The sequence below is a fragment of the Physeter macrocephalus genome, chromosome 4, assembly GCF_002837175.3.
Source record: "Physeter macrocephalus isolate SW-GA chromosome 4, ASM283717v5, whole genome shotgun sequence".
NCBI classification, from domain to species: domain Eukaryota; kingdom Metazoa; phylum Chordata; class Mammalia; order Artiodactyla; family Physeteridae; genus Physeter; species Physeter macrocephalus.
This window is the reverse complement of record NC_041217.1, coordinates 22525784-22541419: the sequence shown is the minus strand read 5'-3', so window position 1 is coordinate 22541419 and position 15636 is coordinate 22525784. Positions and strand designations below refer to the sequence as shown.

At 41.2% G+C, this 15636-nt stretch overlaps 1 long non-coding RNA gene across 1 annotated transcript; it reads left to right on the top strand.

Moving 5' to 3' along the window:
* Positions 1-315: 315 nt before the first annotated feature.
* Positions 316-15035, top strand: LOC129392043 (uncharacterized). The gene is made up of 3 exons (XR_008617027.1): positions 316-429; positions 1905-2246; positions 14643-15035. It is a non-coding gene; the product is annotated as an uncharacterized lncRNA (long non-coding RNA).
* Positions 15036-15636: the final 601 nt, after the last annotated feature.

Genomic DNA, 15636 nt, shown 5'->3' with positions numbered 1-15636 from the left:
TGGCCGGTGTAGACGCATTCGAAGTCTCCCCGCGAAACGCGGTTCCCCATGGCGGCGGCGGCCCGCGGGCTAGCTGCCGGCTCTCGCTCCTGGCCGGGATCCTCCGAGGCGGAGGCGGAGATGAAAGCGAAGGCAGCGGCTCCGCGACTGGTGTCAGCTGGCTGCTGCGGAGCCGGAGAGCAGTCGCCGACCGGGGCGGGGCCTCGAGGCCCCGCCCCTCCGGCCCCAACCACCACCACCACCACCACCCCGCCCCGGAGCGTGGCAGGCGGGGCGGAGGCCCCCGCGGTGGGCGGGGTTCCGTGGCTCACTGGCTGGGGGTTCTGAGATGCTGAGACTCGGGCGACCGGCTGAGAGGCCGAGTTCCTGCAAGTCCCGGCTCCTTGCGGGCCTGTCCTGCGCGGTGCCGGTGCCCAAGGCCGGAAAAAGGTGAAAAAGAAAAGAAAGGTCTCGAGTTAAATAAGACTGCTCTTTAGCGCCTCGGGGAAAGGCCGGAGCTCGATCACGAGGATCCTTGGTCTTAAATAAATGGCGACTCGCCCAAATTTTGTTTGATTTTGAAAAGCAGCTTATTCACGGAGCCGTTTTTGGCTGCCTCCTGGAAATAATACCTCAGGAAAAAATGCGGAGCTTGTGGTGATTAAGAGCTAATTAAGAAAAAGGAAATCACTATTGTTGAGAGTGAAAAATGATGAGGAATTTGTTGTTTTGCCTGAATTATTCTTGTGTGACCATTTCTCTTACAAGGTGATTGCTCAGCCTAACATCCGTCACAGAAGTCGTTTGAACCACCACCTGTTTCTGAAAGAGGGGACATTTTGTTTCAAAATTAATTACCACTTTTCCATTAAAAAAGAAACTTTGACTAAGATTACAAAAAGGAAGATAACCAACAGGGTGTTCTTATAATAAAAGAACATCACAGACACACACACAAAACCACAACGAAATCTGATGAAACCCCTAGATCCAGCTACTAATGTATAGAAAATAGAAAGAACAGAGGAGCATGTTAAACTACACCATAGAGGTAGAATCAGCAAGATCTTGATTGTGGGAAACTCTATAGGACAACATCCTGGGTACTTTAATAAATAAAATGCAAGGGAAACAAAAGAAGGAAAACCTACAGATTAAAAGGGGCTTTAAAAACATCAATCGACTGCAACGTATTGATCTTATTTAGATTGTGATTCAAATTGTCAAAAGCTTTTAAAATTGACATGAGATCATTTAACTCATATCGATTAGATGTGTGATGATATTGAGAAATTATTGTTAATTTAAGTGTGATAATAGTGTTATATTATGGTTACAGTTGTTTTTGTTTTTGTTTTTTTTTTGAAGTCCATATTTGTTAGCGTTTCATACCGGGGGAAAAAAAAACCTCCGACAAACTAAAACAAACACATAATGGCACATGCGATTAACCTTACAGTGTCATGCTATGCCACACTAAAAAAAAAAAAAAAAATGAGGACGGTCTTTATGTCTTAATACGAATTGATCTCCAAAACGTACTGTTAAATGCGAAACACTGGGTATGGGCTGGGGCGTGGAGTATATATCATACACAATACATATATAATATGAGTTTCCTTGGATATGGTTTAAAAAGACTATAGGTTTAGAAAGACAACCAAGAAATGATTATTATTGTAAGAGAGTAAGTGGGAATCTAGGGGAAAGGGTTGGGAGGGAAAGTTTTCACTTAATCCTTTTCACCTTTTACATTTGAATTGAATGTGGATTTTGACATTCTAAAGAAAACGAAAAGAATTCGGCTACAGGATTTTTGTGGGAATTAACAAGTATTTTCATTACACATAGGCATGTTTCTTTAGTGTGGACTTTTAAAAGTTCTTAATGTGTTATCTTTCACATCTTTTCCTTGCTCCTGCCAGGTAGTTTAACTTGAAGCAATCATACCAGTTATTCTGGAAGGGCACTATCCAGTCTGCTGTTAAAAGCTGTGGGTGAGGACTTCCCTGGTGGCGCAGTGGTTAAGAATCCACCTGCCAGTGCAGGGGACACGGGTTCGAGCCCTGGTCCGGGAAGATCCCACATGCCAAGGAGCAACTAAGCCCGTGTGCCACGACTACTGAGCCTGCTTGCCTAGAGCCCGTGCTCTGCAACAAGAGAAGCCACCGCAATGAGAAGCCCATACACCGCAACGAAGAGTAGCCCCCGCTCGCCGCAACTAGAGAAAGCCCGCACGCAGCAACGAAGACCCAACACAACCAAAAGTAAGTAAATTTTTTTGTTGTTGTTGTTTTTTTTTGTTTGTTTGTTTTTTTGTTTTTCAGTATGCAGGCCTCTCACTGTTGTGGCCTCTCCCGTTGCGGAGCTCAGGCTCCAGACGCACAGGCTCCGGATGCACAGGCTCAGCGGCCATGGCTCACGGGCCCAGCCGCTCCGCGGCACGTGGGATCTTCCCGCACCGGGGCACGAACCCGTGTCCCCTGCATCGGCAGGCGGACTCTCAACCACTGCACCACCAGGGAAGCCCAGTAAATTTTTTAAAAAAGAAAAAAAAGCTGTGGGTGAATCCCAGTAGTTCCTGATGATATTGGGAAATATCAGACAATGTAGTTTTCAGAAGAGGGCAGTCATACTTTTGAAATCAAGGTGTTCTTCCATGTGGATTTTTCATTTTCCATTTTTTAAAATTTTTGAATGGGCAATTCATTTTTTAAAAATTGAGGTATAATTGATTTGCAATATTGTTAGTTTCAGGTATACAGCAAAATAATTCAGTTATATATATAAATATATTTTCAGATTATTTTCCATTATAGATTATTACAAGATATTGAGTATAGTTCCCTGTGTAAATTCTTGTTGCTTATCTATTTTATATATAGTCGTATCTGTTAATCCCATACTCCTAATTTATCCTCCCCCTCTCCTTCCCCTTTGGCAGATTATTTTCCATTATAGATTATTACAAGATATTGAGTATAGTTCCCTGTGTAAATTCTTGTTGCTTATCTATTTTATATATAGTCGTATCTGTTAATCCCATACTCCTAATTTATCCTCCCCCTCTCCTTCCCCTTTGGTAACTATAAGTTTATTTTCTATGTCTATGAGTCTGTTTCTGTTTTATTAATGAGTCTGTTTCTGTTTATGAATCTATTTTTTAGATTCCACGTATAAGTGATATCATATTATATTTGTCTTTCTCTTTCTGACTTCAGTTAGTATGATAATCTCTAGGTCCGTCGATGTTGCACCAAATGGCAATATTTCATTCTTTTTTACGGCTGAGTAATATTCCATTGCATATATATACTACATCTTGTTTATCCATTTATCTGTTGATGGATACTTAGGTTGCTTCCATGTCTTGGCTATTATAAACAGTGCTGCTGTGAACATTGGGGTACATGTATCTTTTTTTTCCCCTCAACTTCAAACATATCATTTATTTTTTGTTTGTTTGTTTATTTGAGTTCTAATGAACAAGAAACTTTGGGAAGGAAAAGCAAATAACATTCTTACCTGAGTAATCAGATCATAGTATTAATGGTTAATTAAATTATACTTAATACCTTTGGAGGTTACAAACTCTTAGAGAATATTATGAAAACTATCTTCTTTCCAGAGAAACACAGGTACATAAAATGTTGTATACAATTTTGGGGAGCAGGTAGTATTTACATACTTTTTGAAGCTCATCACAACTTAGTTTTCTGAGTTCAGGTTAGGAACTCCTGGTTAAATAATCTTTAAGATCCTTTCCGATTGTGTTCTCCTAAGATAAGACAAGTGCCAGTCTTGTATCCTTACCTGTATATGGCACCAATCACTTCTTCTTTGTCTTCCCAACAAATCCTATACGGAAAGAAAAAAATTGAATGGCAAGTCTTCTTGTCTATTTCACACTTGGGAAACTTGGATCTGCAGCTCTACCTTGGTGAGGTCCAACTATCTGGATCAACTTTTGATTATTTTATTTTTAAATTAATTTTTATTGGAGTACAGCTGCTTTACAATGTTGTATTAGTTTCTACTCCACAGCAAAATGAGTCAGCTGTACACATACATATATCCCTTCCCTTTTGGACTTCCTTCCCATTCAGATCAGCACAGTGCATTAAGTTCCCTGTGCTATATGTTCGCATTAGCTATGTTCTCATTAGCTATTTATTTTATACGTAGTATCAATAGTGTATATGTGTCAATCCCAATCTCCCAATTCCTCCCACCCCCCTTCCCCCTTGGTATCCATAGATTTGTTCTCTATGTCTGTGTTTCTATTTCTGCTTTGCAAATAGGATCATCCATACCATTTTTCTAGATTCCACATATATGTGTTTATATACAATATTTGTTTTTCTCTCTCTGACTTACTTCACTGTGTGTGACAGTCTCTAGGTCCATCCACATCTCTACAAATGACCCAATTTCATTCCTTTTTATGGCTGAGTAATATTCCATTGTATATATGTACCACATCTTGTTTATTCATTTATCTGTTGTTGGATACTTAAGTTGCTTCCATTTCTTGGCTATTATAAATAGTGCTGCTGTGAACATTGCGGTATATATATATCTTTTTGAATTAGAGTTTTCATCTTTTCTGGATATGTGCCCAGGAGTGGGATTGCTGGATCATATGGTAGCTCTATTTTTAGTTTTTAAAGGAGCCTCAAACAGTTTTCCATAGTGGCTGCATCAATTTACATTCCCACCAACAGTGTAGGAGGGTTCCCTTTTCTCTACACTGTCTCCAGCATTTATTGTTTGTAGACTTTTTGATGATGGCTGTTCTGACTGGTGTGAAGTGATTCCTCATTGTAGTTTTCATTTGCACTTCTCTAATAATTAGCAACATTGAGCATTTTTTCATGTGCCTGTTAGTCATCTGTATGTCTTCTCTGGAGAAATGTCTATTTAGGTCTTCTGCCTATTTTTTGATTGGATTGTTTGCTTTTTTTGATATTGAGTTGTATGAGCTGTATGTATATTTTGGAAATTAACCCCTTGTCAGTCGTATCATTTGCAAATATTTTCTCCCATTCCATAGGTCGTCTTTTTGTTTTATTGATGGTTTCCTTTGCTGTACAAAAGCTTTTAAGTTTGATTAGGTCCCATTTGTTTATTTTTGCTTTTTTTTAATTTGCCTTGGGAGACTGATCTAAGAAAATATTGCTGTGATCTATGTCAGAGAATGTTTTGCCTATGTTCTCTTCTGGGAGTTTTATGGTCTTATATTTAGGTCTTGTCTTATATTTAGATCTTTAAACTATTTTGAGTTTATTTTTGTATATGGTGTGAGGGAGTGTTCTAATTTCAGCAATTCATTTTTTAAGACTACAGCTGACCCTTGAACAACACGGGCTTGAACTGCACTGGTCCACTTACGCATGGATTTTTTTCAATAAATACTTACTACAGTACTACACAATCCACAACTGGCTGAATCCGAGGATGAGGAACCAGGGATACAGAGGGCCAACTATAACGTTATACATGAGTTTTCAATTGCACAGAAGGTTAGCACCTCTAACCTCCATGTTGTTCAAGGGTCAACTGTATTTTGACAATGACACAGCTGAGATCTAATAATGGTATTAAGAGGTATTAGCCTGTGGGTAGATTTGCCAACTTTAATTTGTAGAAGAGTAATTACAGAAGACATTCTTTATTCACTTCAAGTGAACCTTAGTCATAATAATAACTTTAGGTCGTCCATTCTTTGACAGTAAATAACAAAGACAACTCTTCAAGTCAGTAGTTAATTGCCAATAAATATCATTTCTTACTTATTTTATAATCTGTTACTTAATTGGTAAACTAGCACATATAAATTGACAGTTACAGCAGTTCACACATTCGTCTGTAACTAAAGCTGACTTGGAATGCTGGGGGCAATACTACACCCTGCCTGTTCCATTCTTTGCTCTGCTGGCCCTCACTCAGTGTGTCTGGACCTGCTCAGTTTGGGAGCATCACGTTCTCCCGTTTACTGCTGATATCTTTAGTCCCACAGTGCTCTCCAGTCTGAGTCTAAACATCAGACCCATCTTCCCAGACTCCAAGTTTCTTCCAGCCATAACCTTCACAAGGCTTTTGGACCTCACTTCTTTGGAGGGATGATATCTCAGCTGATTTCATCATCCCTAAGGAGTTGGTTGTACAAGATTCTGTGTGTTTGTCCTCAGGCCCGTTGGATTTACATATTTCCCTTAATGACTGCTAATCTTCTGCTTCAGCATCATGCCAAAAGCAGGGCCTCCCTATGACACTTCAGTCTCTCTGATTATACCAAGAAAGCTCGGCAATCATGCCTTTTTCCTGTCTTCTCTCAACTTACCTGGAATGCAAGAAAGGTAGACAAGCTGATTAAAGGAGGAAACTATATGATTATCTCAAAAGAAGCAGAAAAAATTTGATACAATTCATATTTATTGGCAATATCTATATGGAAAAACCAATCTAATTGAGTTATTCAAATAAAATAAGAGAATTTAGCAAGGTTGGTAGATGGAAAATCAATGTACAAAGATCTTTCATGTTTTTTGAAGTATAATTGATACGTAACATTATATTAGTTTCAGGTGTACAACATAATGATTCAATATTTGTATACATTGCAAAATGATCACCACAGTACGTCTAGTTAGCATCCGTCCCCATACATATTACAGAATTTTTTTTCTTGTGATGAGAACTTTGCTCTCTTAGCAACTTGCAAATATACATTACAGTATTATTGGCTATTATCACCATACTGTACATTACATTCCAGTGACTTATTTCTTTTATAACTGGAAGCTTATACCTTTTGACTCCCTTCATATCTTTTGTGTTTTTATACACCAGTAACAACCAGTTAAGTAATGCAATCAAATAGAAAGATACATTTATTTATTTATTATTATTTTTAAAAATAAATTTTTTTTTTTTTTTTTTTTTTTTTTTTTGGCTACGTTGGGTCTTCGTTGCTACACGCGGGCTTTTCTAGTTGCGGCGAGCAGGGGCTACTCTGCGTTGCGGTGTACAGGCTTCTCATTGCGGTGGCTTCTCTTGTTGCAGAGCATGGGCTCTAGGCGCGTGGGCTTCAGTAGTTGTGGCACGTGGGCTCAGTAGTTGTGGCTTGTGGGCTCTAGAGCGCAGGCTCAGTAGCTGTGGCGCACGGGCTTAGCTGCTTCGCAGCCTGTGGGATCTTCCCGGACCAGGGCTCGAACCTGTGTCCCCTGAATTGGCAGGCAGATTCTTAACCACTGCACCACCAGGGAAACCCGAAAGATACGTTTATGATAACATAAAAAAAGTACCTAGAAACAAATCTAACAAAAGATGTGTAAGATCTTCAAAAGAAAAGAATAACACTTTATTGAAAGACATAAAAGACTTAAATAAATTGTGAAATAGACCATGTCTACGGATTGAAAGACTAAATACCACAAAGGTGTCAATTCTCCCCACTCCTACAATTGATCTACAAATTCAATGTATTTTAATAAAAATTCAAATGGGTTTTGGTGGAACTTGATAAGCTGATTTTAAATTTATATTGAAGAGAGGCTTCCCTGGTGGCGCAGTGGTTGCGAGTCTGCCTGCCGATTCAGGGGACACGGGTTCGTGCCCCGGTCCGGGAAGATCCCACATGCCGCGGAGCGGCTGGGCCCGTGAGCCATGGTTGCTGAGCCTGTGCTTCCGGAGCCTGTGCTCCGCAACGGGAGAGGCCACAACAGTGAGAGGCCCGCGTACCACAAAAAAAAAAAAAAAAAAAAATTATATTGAAGAGTAAAAGGGTCAAGAATAGCCAAGGCATATCAATAAAAGAACAAGGTAAGTGGACTTAGTTCACCAGATAAAAAAATTCTTATAAAGCTTTAATATATAATTTAAGATAGCATATTAATAATACAGTGTAGTGTAATATAGATAGCATAGTATTAATTCAGGGATAAATAATATAATAATGGGACAGAATAGAGGGTGCAGAAATAAATCCTATCAGTATATAGAAATATAAGATCAGTGAGGAAAAGGGAAGATTTTCAATAAAAATGGTGCCTGGATAATTGGTTATCAATATGAGAAAACATGAGATTGAACCCACCTCATATTTTACACTAAAATTAGTTCAACGTATCTTATAGACTTAAATGTGGAAGGTTAAACTAAGAAGATTTTGAATTAGGAAGAAAATATTATTTAGGGAAGTTTAGAAAAGTGATTTCTTAAAAGAAGACACAAAAGGCACAAACCATCAAGAAAACATATTTTGAAAGTAGACTACTTCATTAACTGTAGAAACTGTTCATCAAAAGTCATCATAAAGAGTGAAAAGACAGGATTTCCCTGGTGGTGCAGTGGTTAAGAATCAGCCTGTCAACGCAGGGGACACGGGTTCAATCCCTTGTCCGGGAAGATCCCATATGTTGTGGAGCAACTAAGCCTGTGCGCCACAACTACTGAGCCTGCACTCTAGAGTCCGTGAGCCACAACTACTGAGGCTGCGTGCCACAACTACTGAAGCCCACGCACCTAGAGCCCGTGCTCTGCAACAAGAGAAGCCACTGCAATGAGAAGCCCACGCACCACAACGAAGAGCAGCCCCTGTTCACCACAACTAGAGAAAGCCCGCGTGCAGCAACGAAGACCCAATATAGACAAAAAAAAAAGAGTGAAAAGACAAACCATAAACAGAGAGAAGAGTCTGTATGTATAAATGTATAAATACATACATTTATTGATTGTATGTTTTTCCAACACATACAATCAATAAATGACTAGTATTCAAAATATATAAAGAACTCTTAAGAATTAAAAAGAAAAGGAGGGCAGACTATTGAAAAAAAAGAAAAAAATAAATAATTTAACAGAAAAGGAAGCATTAATGGTGTATCAGTCAGAGTCTAACCTGAAAAACAGACACCGCGTCAAGTACTTACAGCAGAGGGAATTTAACGCAAGGCACTAGTTATACAGGTAATGGAGGAGTTGAGAGGCAAATGGGATAGTGAGGACATTGTGGGAAACCACTCTTATACCCTCAGCTGGGCCGACAAATGTCGGAGAAAATGTTCTAGGACCCCAGAAGGCAACATTATCCAATGAAAGCTGAAATCGCCGTGGGCATGTCTGGGAAGAACTCAAGTCACAACCACAGCAGGCAAAGCCCAGGGTAAAGAAGGGAGGGGAGAAATCCCTGGCTTCACTCTCCTGCCTTCAAGTGTCCTCCACAGTGGGGGGGCCGCTATTAGCCAAATTCGGCCAGAATCCAGCTGACATGGGAGCCCACAGGGGTGAGCCCCTCTGCAGTGCACTGCAGGAAAACATGAGGAATGGATCTGAGGGCAAACAGGCATAAACTAGCACAAATGACCCAGGATGAGGTGAAAAATGTTCAACCTTATTACATATCAAGGACAGGCAATTAAAATCCACAATAAGATACTATTTTAGAAGCTCTCCTTTCCAGCAAAACAACTATAACTGGTGAAAGTTTTAGAACACAACAGCTATTTAAAGTCTCTGGAAGGTGCCCTAAGGGTGTACAGCAAATGAAATATTTATTCAAGAAAATCTACTAAATCTCAGTAAGAACAACAAATGTCTATGGCACCTGAATCATGACCTGCTCTTTCTCCCCTTAGCCCAAGCTCAGCATAACAGATGCTGCTCTCCAGGTAGCTGTGACCAAGAAGATAAGGCTCCCTATTCCCCCGGCTCCCAGTCAAGGGCTATGGTGTCTTCCCAGGAGGGGCAGGTTGCCAGCATTTCTCATGCTTCCACCTCAAGCCTCTCACCTCAGTTCCATGTTGCAGAGGCTAAATTCCAGGAGAATGTAGCCAGGAAGTCAAGGGTCCATTCCTCCACTCAGCCATCTCATAGAGTGGAGGCTCTACAACAGTTGTGGCAGACTGAGAATACTGGGCCCTCATTTATCCTCACTTCAGTTTGCTTGTATCCCTGGAAGGGGACTCAAATTTAACTGGATCAGATTGTGGAGCAACTTATGCTCAAGGACATTGCCAAAAATAATAGAGCTATCAGCCAGCAATTAGAGAAACCTAACAGCTGGGTGTAACACAAACAGAAGCAAACATCTTAACAGATCAGGGAAATCCAAAAAAGAGGGGTTATATGTATACATAGAGCTGATTCACTTTGCTGTAAGTAGAAGCTAATACAACATTGTAAAGCAACTTTTTGGATTTCCTTTGCATTTAGGTTGTACACTTATGTGCAAACTCGTTCTTATGGCTGAATCAAAGTTTATGCTAAAACATTTTCAGACTCACTTCGGAGAGGTTGGCAGCAGATGACAGATTGGCGCCTGTAGTAGTAGTTTCTAGCGCAAACTCCCCGACTGGATGTTTTAAAGAACAGAAATTTGCTGCCTCACTGTTCTAGAGGCTAGCAGCCTGAATTCTATTTCCCCATCATTGTGAAGGCCTTGATGTTGCTCACCAGGGGAAATAGAATTCACTAAAATAGCCCAGCCAAGTCACTTAACAAATAAACAAGCAAACAGAGACCACAGCCAACCCTGAGCGATAGGGGGAGGAGAAATAAGTATTGAGAGTTGCTACAAAATATTATCTAAACAGTCCATTTTTCAGGAAACAAAACAAAACAACAAAAAAACAAGACATGCAAAGAAACAGGAAAGTGTGATCCATATATGGGGAAAAAGCAGATGACAGAAATTGCATGTGAGAGGGCCCAGATTTCAGACTGAATGACACCTCACAGCTGTGACAATAAATACGCTCAAAGAACTAAAGAAAACCGTGCTTAAAGAGGAAAAGGGAGGTATGATGAAAGTGTCTCATCAAATAGAGAACATAAATGAAGAGAGAGAAATTACAAAAAAGAACCAAAGGGAAATTGTGGAGTTGAAAAGCACAAGAACTAAAATGAAAAATGCACTAGAGAGGCTCAACATTAGATTTCAACCGGCAGAAAAAAAATATGTTGAATTTATAGATAAATAGAGATGATATGATCCAAAGAACAAAGGTTTCTGTTTTTGTTTTTAATGAAGAAAAATGAGGAGATACAGGGAGAATGCTGTGTGAACATGAAGATGGCCATCTACAAGCTGAGAAGAGATTTCTAGAGCAAACCCTTCCCTCAGAGCAAAAGAACCAGCCCTACCAACAGCTTGATTTCATGCTGCTAGCCTCTACAACTGTGAGACAGTAAATTTCTGTTATTTAAAACATCCAGTCGGGGAGTTTGCACTAGAAAGTACTACTACAGGCACCAGTCTGTCATCTGCTGCTAATCTCTCCGAAGTGAGTCTGAAAATGTTTTAGCATAAACTTTGATTCAGCAATAAGAACGAGTTTTCAAATAAGAAAAGTGTACAGGGCTTCCCTGGTGACGCAGTGGTTGAGAGTCCGCCTGCCCATGCAGGGGACGCGGGTTCGTGCCCCAGTCCGGGAAGATCCCACATACCGCGGAGCGGCTGGGCCCGTGAGCCATGGCTGCTGAGCCTGCGCGTCCGGAGCCTGTGCTCCGCAACGGGAGAGGCCACAGCGGTGAGAGGCCCGCGTACCGCAAAAGAAAAAAAAAAGTGTACAACCTAAATGCAAAGGGAATCCAGAAAAGAGGGAATATATGTATACGTATAGCTGATTCACTTTGCTGTAAGTAGAAGCTAATACAACATTGTAAAGCAACTATACTCCAGTAAAAATTAATTTAAAAAATAAATTAAAATTATATTTTTAAATGCAAAAAACAAAACAAAAACAAACAAACAAAAAAGAAAAGTGTACAACCAGTTCAGGTTGGCCTTTGAAGTGATGTTACTATATGCAAAAAATGCTGACCTACGCTGGGTCCATGCACACTACAGAAGATACAGAACAGAGTTGCTTGTGTCTTCTTTCACCTATGTCACTTTTTGGAAAATAGGGGTAAAGTGATACTTTTCTGTAGACAAACACTTTAGAAGAAACTACTCTTGTGGCAAAATTGCTGAAGGAGCAGACTGGTGGAAAAGGCCATCATATTTCCCAAATATATTTCTTTCTGTCAACCCTAGAGGCATTGAAGAGACACAGGCTGTAAGTTAAAGCAAAAAATCAGTATGTCAGGAGAGAATCTTATGAGAAAGCCCTGCAAGCATGACTCTGCCTCCCACTCACGTGGGCTTTCACTTGTTTCTGCTGAAAGGAGCCAGACACCTTTGCTTCCTGATAGTCTGGTGCCACAGAAAAATACATATGCATTTTCAGTGTATGCAGGAATCAATGTCAAGTCTCTCTGCTCACCTGCAGATGTGAAATCAGAGAGAGGGAATTCAAACTTGTGGAATGTGTGATAGGTTTTGTGAGAACATCTCTAGGCAGCAAGTTTAGAAGTATAATCCTAAGTATATTAAAGCTGGATACAAATTTGGCTTTTCCTTTTGTTTAAGAGTTTTATCAGAGGCTCCAAAACTGTGAACAGGAGGGGATCAGATGTGCCACGTAGGTCATGCTCAAAGATGATGAATACATTTTGCTGTTATTAGCTTATCACCCCCCTGAAGTGTAAGAAGAATCAAAGAGACTAATCCTGAAAGGTAATAGAGGGGAATTGCCTGGCAGTCCAGTTGTTAGGACTTGGCGTTTTCACTGCTGGGGGCCGGGGCTCAATCCCTGGTCTGGGAACTAAGATCCCATAAGCTGCATGGCGTGGCCAAAAAAATAAAATAAAATTAAGAAAAAAAATTAAATCATTGGGAAAAAAAGAGGAAGGTAATAGAATTTCTTTAGGGTGAGTTGGTGGTGGGCTGAGCGTCTCTTCTCTGCACGCTTCGTTAATCCTGGCCAAGTGAGGAGGGTTTCATGGAACCAACCCTAGAACTTGACTTTTGTGTCTGGGGACACACGAGGCTGGTCTCCGGCTCGAGCCTCACATGCCTAAAGGTGAGAGGTACTCGGGAGCTGTCTGTGGACAGAGGGTCTCTGCAGGTTGTGGCTTTGCCAGGAAGTGAATCGGGTGAGGTGAGCCAGATGACCACCATTTGACAAGGGCTGGATTTGCACCTTCATGGTTGCTGGCATGGCAGAGGAAAATTGTACCAGTAGTGTGGGACTCTGTCCTTTTAAAAAAAATCTGCCTTATCACCACCCCTCCATTTCCCCACCCTCCTCTCCCCTAAGTTAGATGCCACAGAGTCCTGCAAGAGGGGGCAGAGGAAAAGCCAGGAAGAGAGAAGAAACAGAAGACATCCTCCTCCCGGCCCTTCTCCATTGTAAACATCTAAGCCTAAATCAGGCCTGACCGGTAGAAAGAGCAAAGAAGCTTTTAGTCCAGTGAGACAATATCATGTTTATTTGGATCAGACTGCAGTTTTAAATACCCACATAAAGGCAATTAATTTGGTTAGTGACCAAGAGAAACTGAAAGGCTCTGGGCTCTGCTTGAGACTTCATCTGAGTCAGGGGCAGAACAATTCAGCAGAACAGGGTAAATGACAGTTATCGAAGAAAACGTAATCTGCTCCCGTCAGCACCCTTCCACGTCCAGCTCATCCAAAAGCGGTTATGCTCTGATGACTCTTGCATCCTCCAGCAGCTACGGCTTATGCAAAAGCAAAGTCATGATTTGGAAGAGGCGCAAAGGGCAAAGGCGAGAAAGAAAAGTCCTGGACTTCAGACTTCTGATGAGAGATATGTCACATACTCCCTGAGTTCTACATATGAGGAAGTTAGCACCTGGAGAGGGTAAGTGATGTATCTTAGATCACACAGCTTACATAGTGGCAGACGCTAAGAAGGAACCAAGGATGTCTGGCTCCAAATCCCAAATGGAAGAGGGAATGATCTGGAAGGGACTTGCACTGTGGCGAAGGCAGGGCTCAAGACCCAGTAAACACCACGAACCGGTGACAGAACAGTTCATAGGGTGAAGTAGTTTTATCATCTGTGTGAAGCCAACCATACACATGAGTGGAGGAAATGGTGTGTAGCTTTTTTTAAAAATAAATAAATAAATTAATTTATTTATTTTTGGCTCTGTTGGGTCTTCGTTGCTGTGCATGGGCTTTCTCTAGTTGCGGCGACTGGGGGCTACTCTTTGTTGCGGTGCGCGGGCTTCTCATTGTTGTGGCTTCTCTTGTTCCGGAGCACGGGCTCTAGTGCACACAAGCTTCAGTAGTTGTGGCGCGCGGGCTCAGTAGTTGTGGCTCATGGGGTGTAGAGCGCAGGCTCAGTAGTTGTGGTGCACGGGGTTAGTTGCTCCGCAGCATGTGAGATCTTCCTGGACCAGGGCTCGAACCCGTGTCCCCTGCATTGGCAGGAGGATTCTTAACCACTGTGCCACCAGGGAAGCCCTGGTGTGTAGCTTTTATTCTTCCAGAGTCTGGAAGTGACTGTGTTTGATAATAAACTTACACGGGACTTAGGGCTTTTCCAGGCTTTGGGTTTTCTAGAAAACAGAGGCTGTTTTCTAAGTTTTATAATACATATCCAAAATAAAACAATAAAAGGCCCACACCTTCCTAAAAATACTATGTTTCTGGTCCATCGATGCCTGGAGAGGCACTAGAATTTGTGCAGACCATTGCAGGGAAAAAAAAAATAGAAAGAAAGAAAAAAAGGAAATATTTTCACATTATTGCCCATAAAATGCATAGAACCTGAACATGAAAATAAAGAAATTATTTTTTCTTCTGGCAGATGTGTAAAGGAGATTCTTTGCTGTTTTTATCCTCAACACTTCTGACACCAAGTAGGAGGTTTTTTTCCTCCTGACAAGAAGTATGTGGTGGACTTCCCTGGTGGCGCAGTGGTTGAGAATCCGCCTGCCAATTCAGGAGACCCGGGTTCGATCCCTGGTCCAGGAAGATCCCACATGCTGCGGAGCAACTAAGCCCGTGCACCACAACTACTGAGTCTGCGCTCTAGAGCCTGCGAGCCACAACTACTCAGCCCATGTGCCACAGCTACTGAAGCCCGTGTGCCTAGAGCCCGTGCTCCACAACAAGAGAAGCCACCGCAATGAGAAGCCCACGCACCACAACGAAGAGTATCCCCTGCTCGCTGCAGCTAGAGAAAGCCCGCGCACAGCAACGAAGACCCAACGCAGCCAAAAATAAAAACAAATAAATAAATAAATTTATTTTTTAAAAAAAGAACCAGGGATAAAGATCAAATATATATATTTCCTATTGTATCACAGGAGCAGGTACTATTTAGCCGCTCTTGCTAAAAAAGGTTCTCCACGTTGGACATTCAGAGAGACACATACTCTCCCTCAGTCCTGAAAAGGATGCTATTTACCATGCCCATCAGGCTCAGGAGGTACAAGTGCTCTAATAATTTTTGAATGCACTTCTGGTGACATGTTTTGAAATGATTTTGATTATAAAAGGAGTTTCTCTCCATGGCTGACCAACGTGTTATTTGAAGAACATGTTAAATCTTGTGCAAAGGACTCTTTTAATCATCTTACCATCTTAGCGCAAACAATTGATATAAATAGCAATTCCTTGAAACTGCAAACTTTGAGGCCCATAGTCTTTGGGAACACCAGCAGACAACATACTCAGGCACCATTCCCTTCCCCAGGCTTGCCCTTGCAAGCATTCATCTATGCTGTGTGGTCAGATAAGGGAATCAACTAATTTCACATATTTTACCTTTGTTAATTAAGCTGAAATTTGTCCTACTG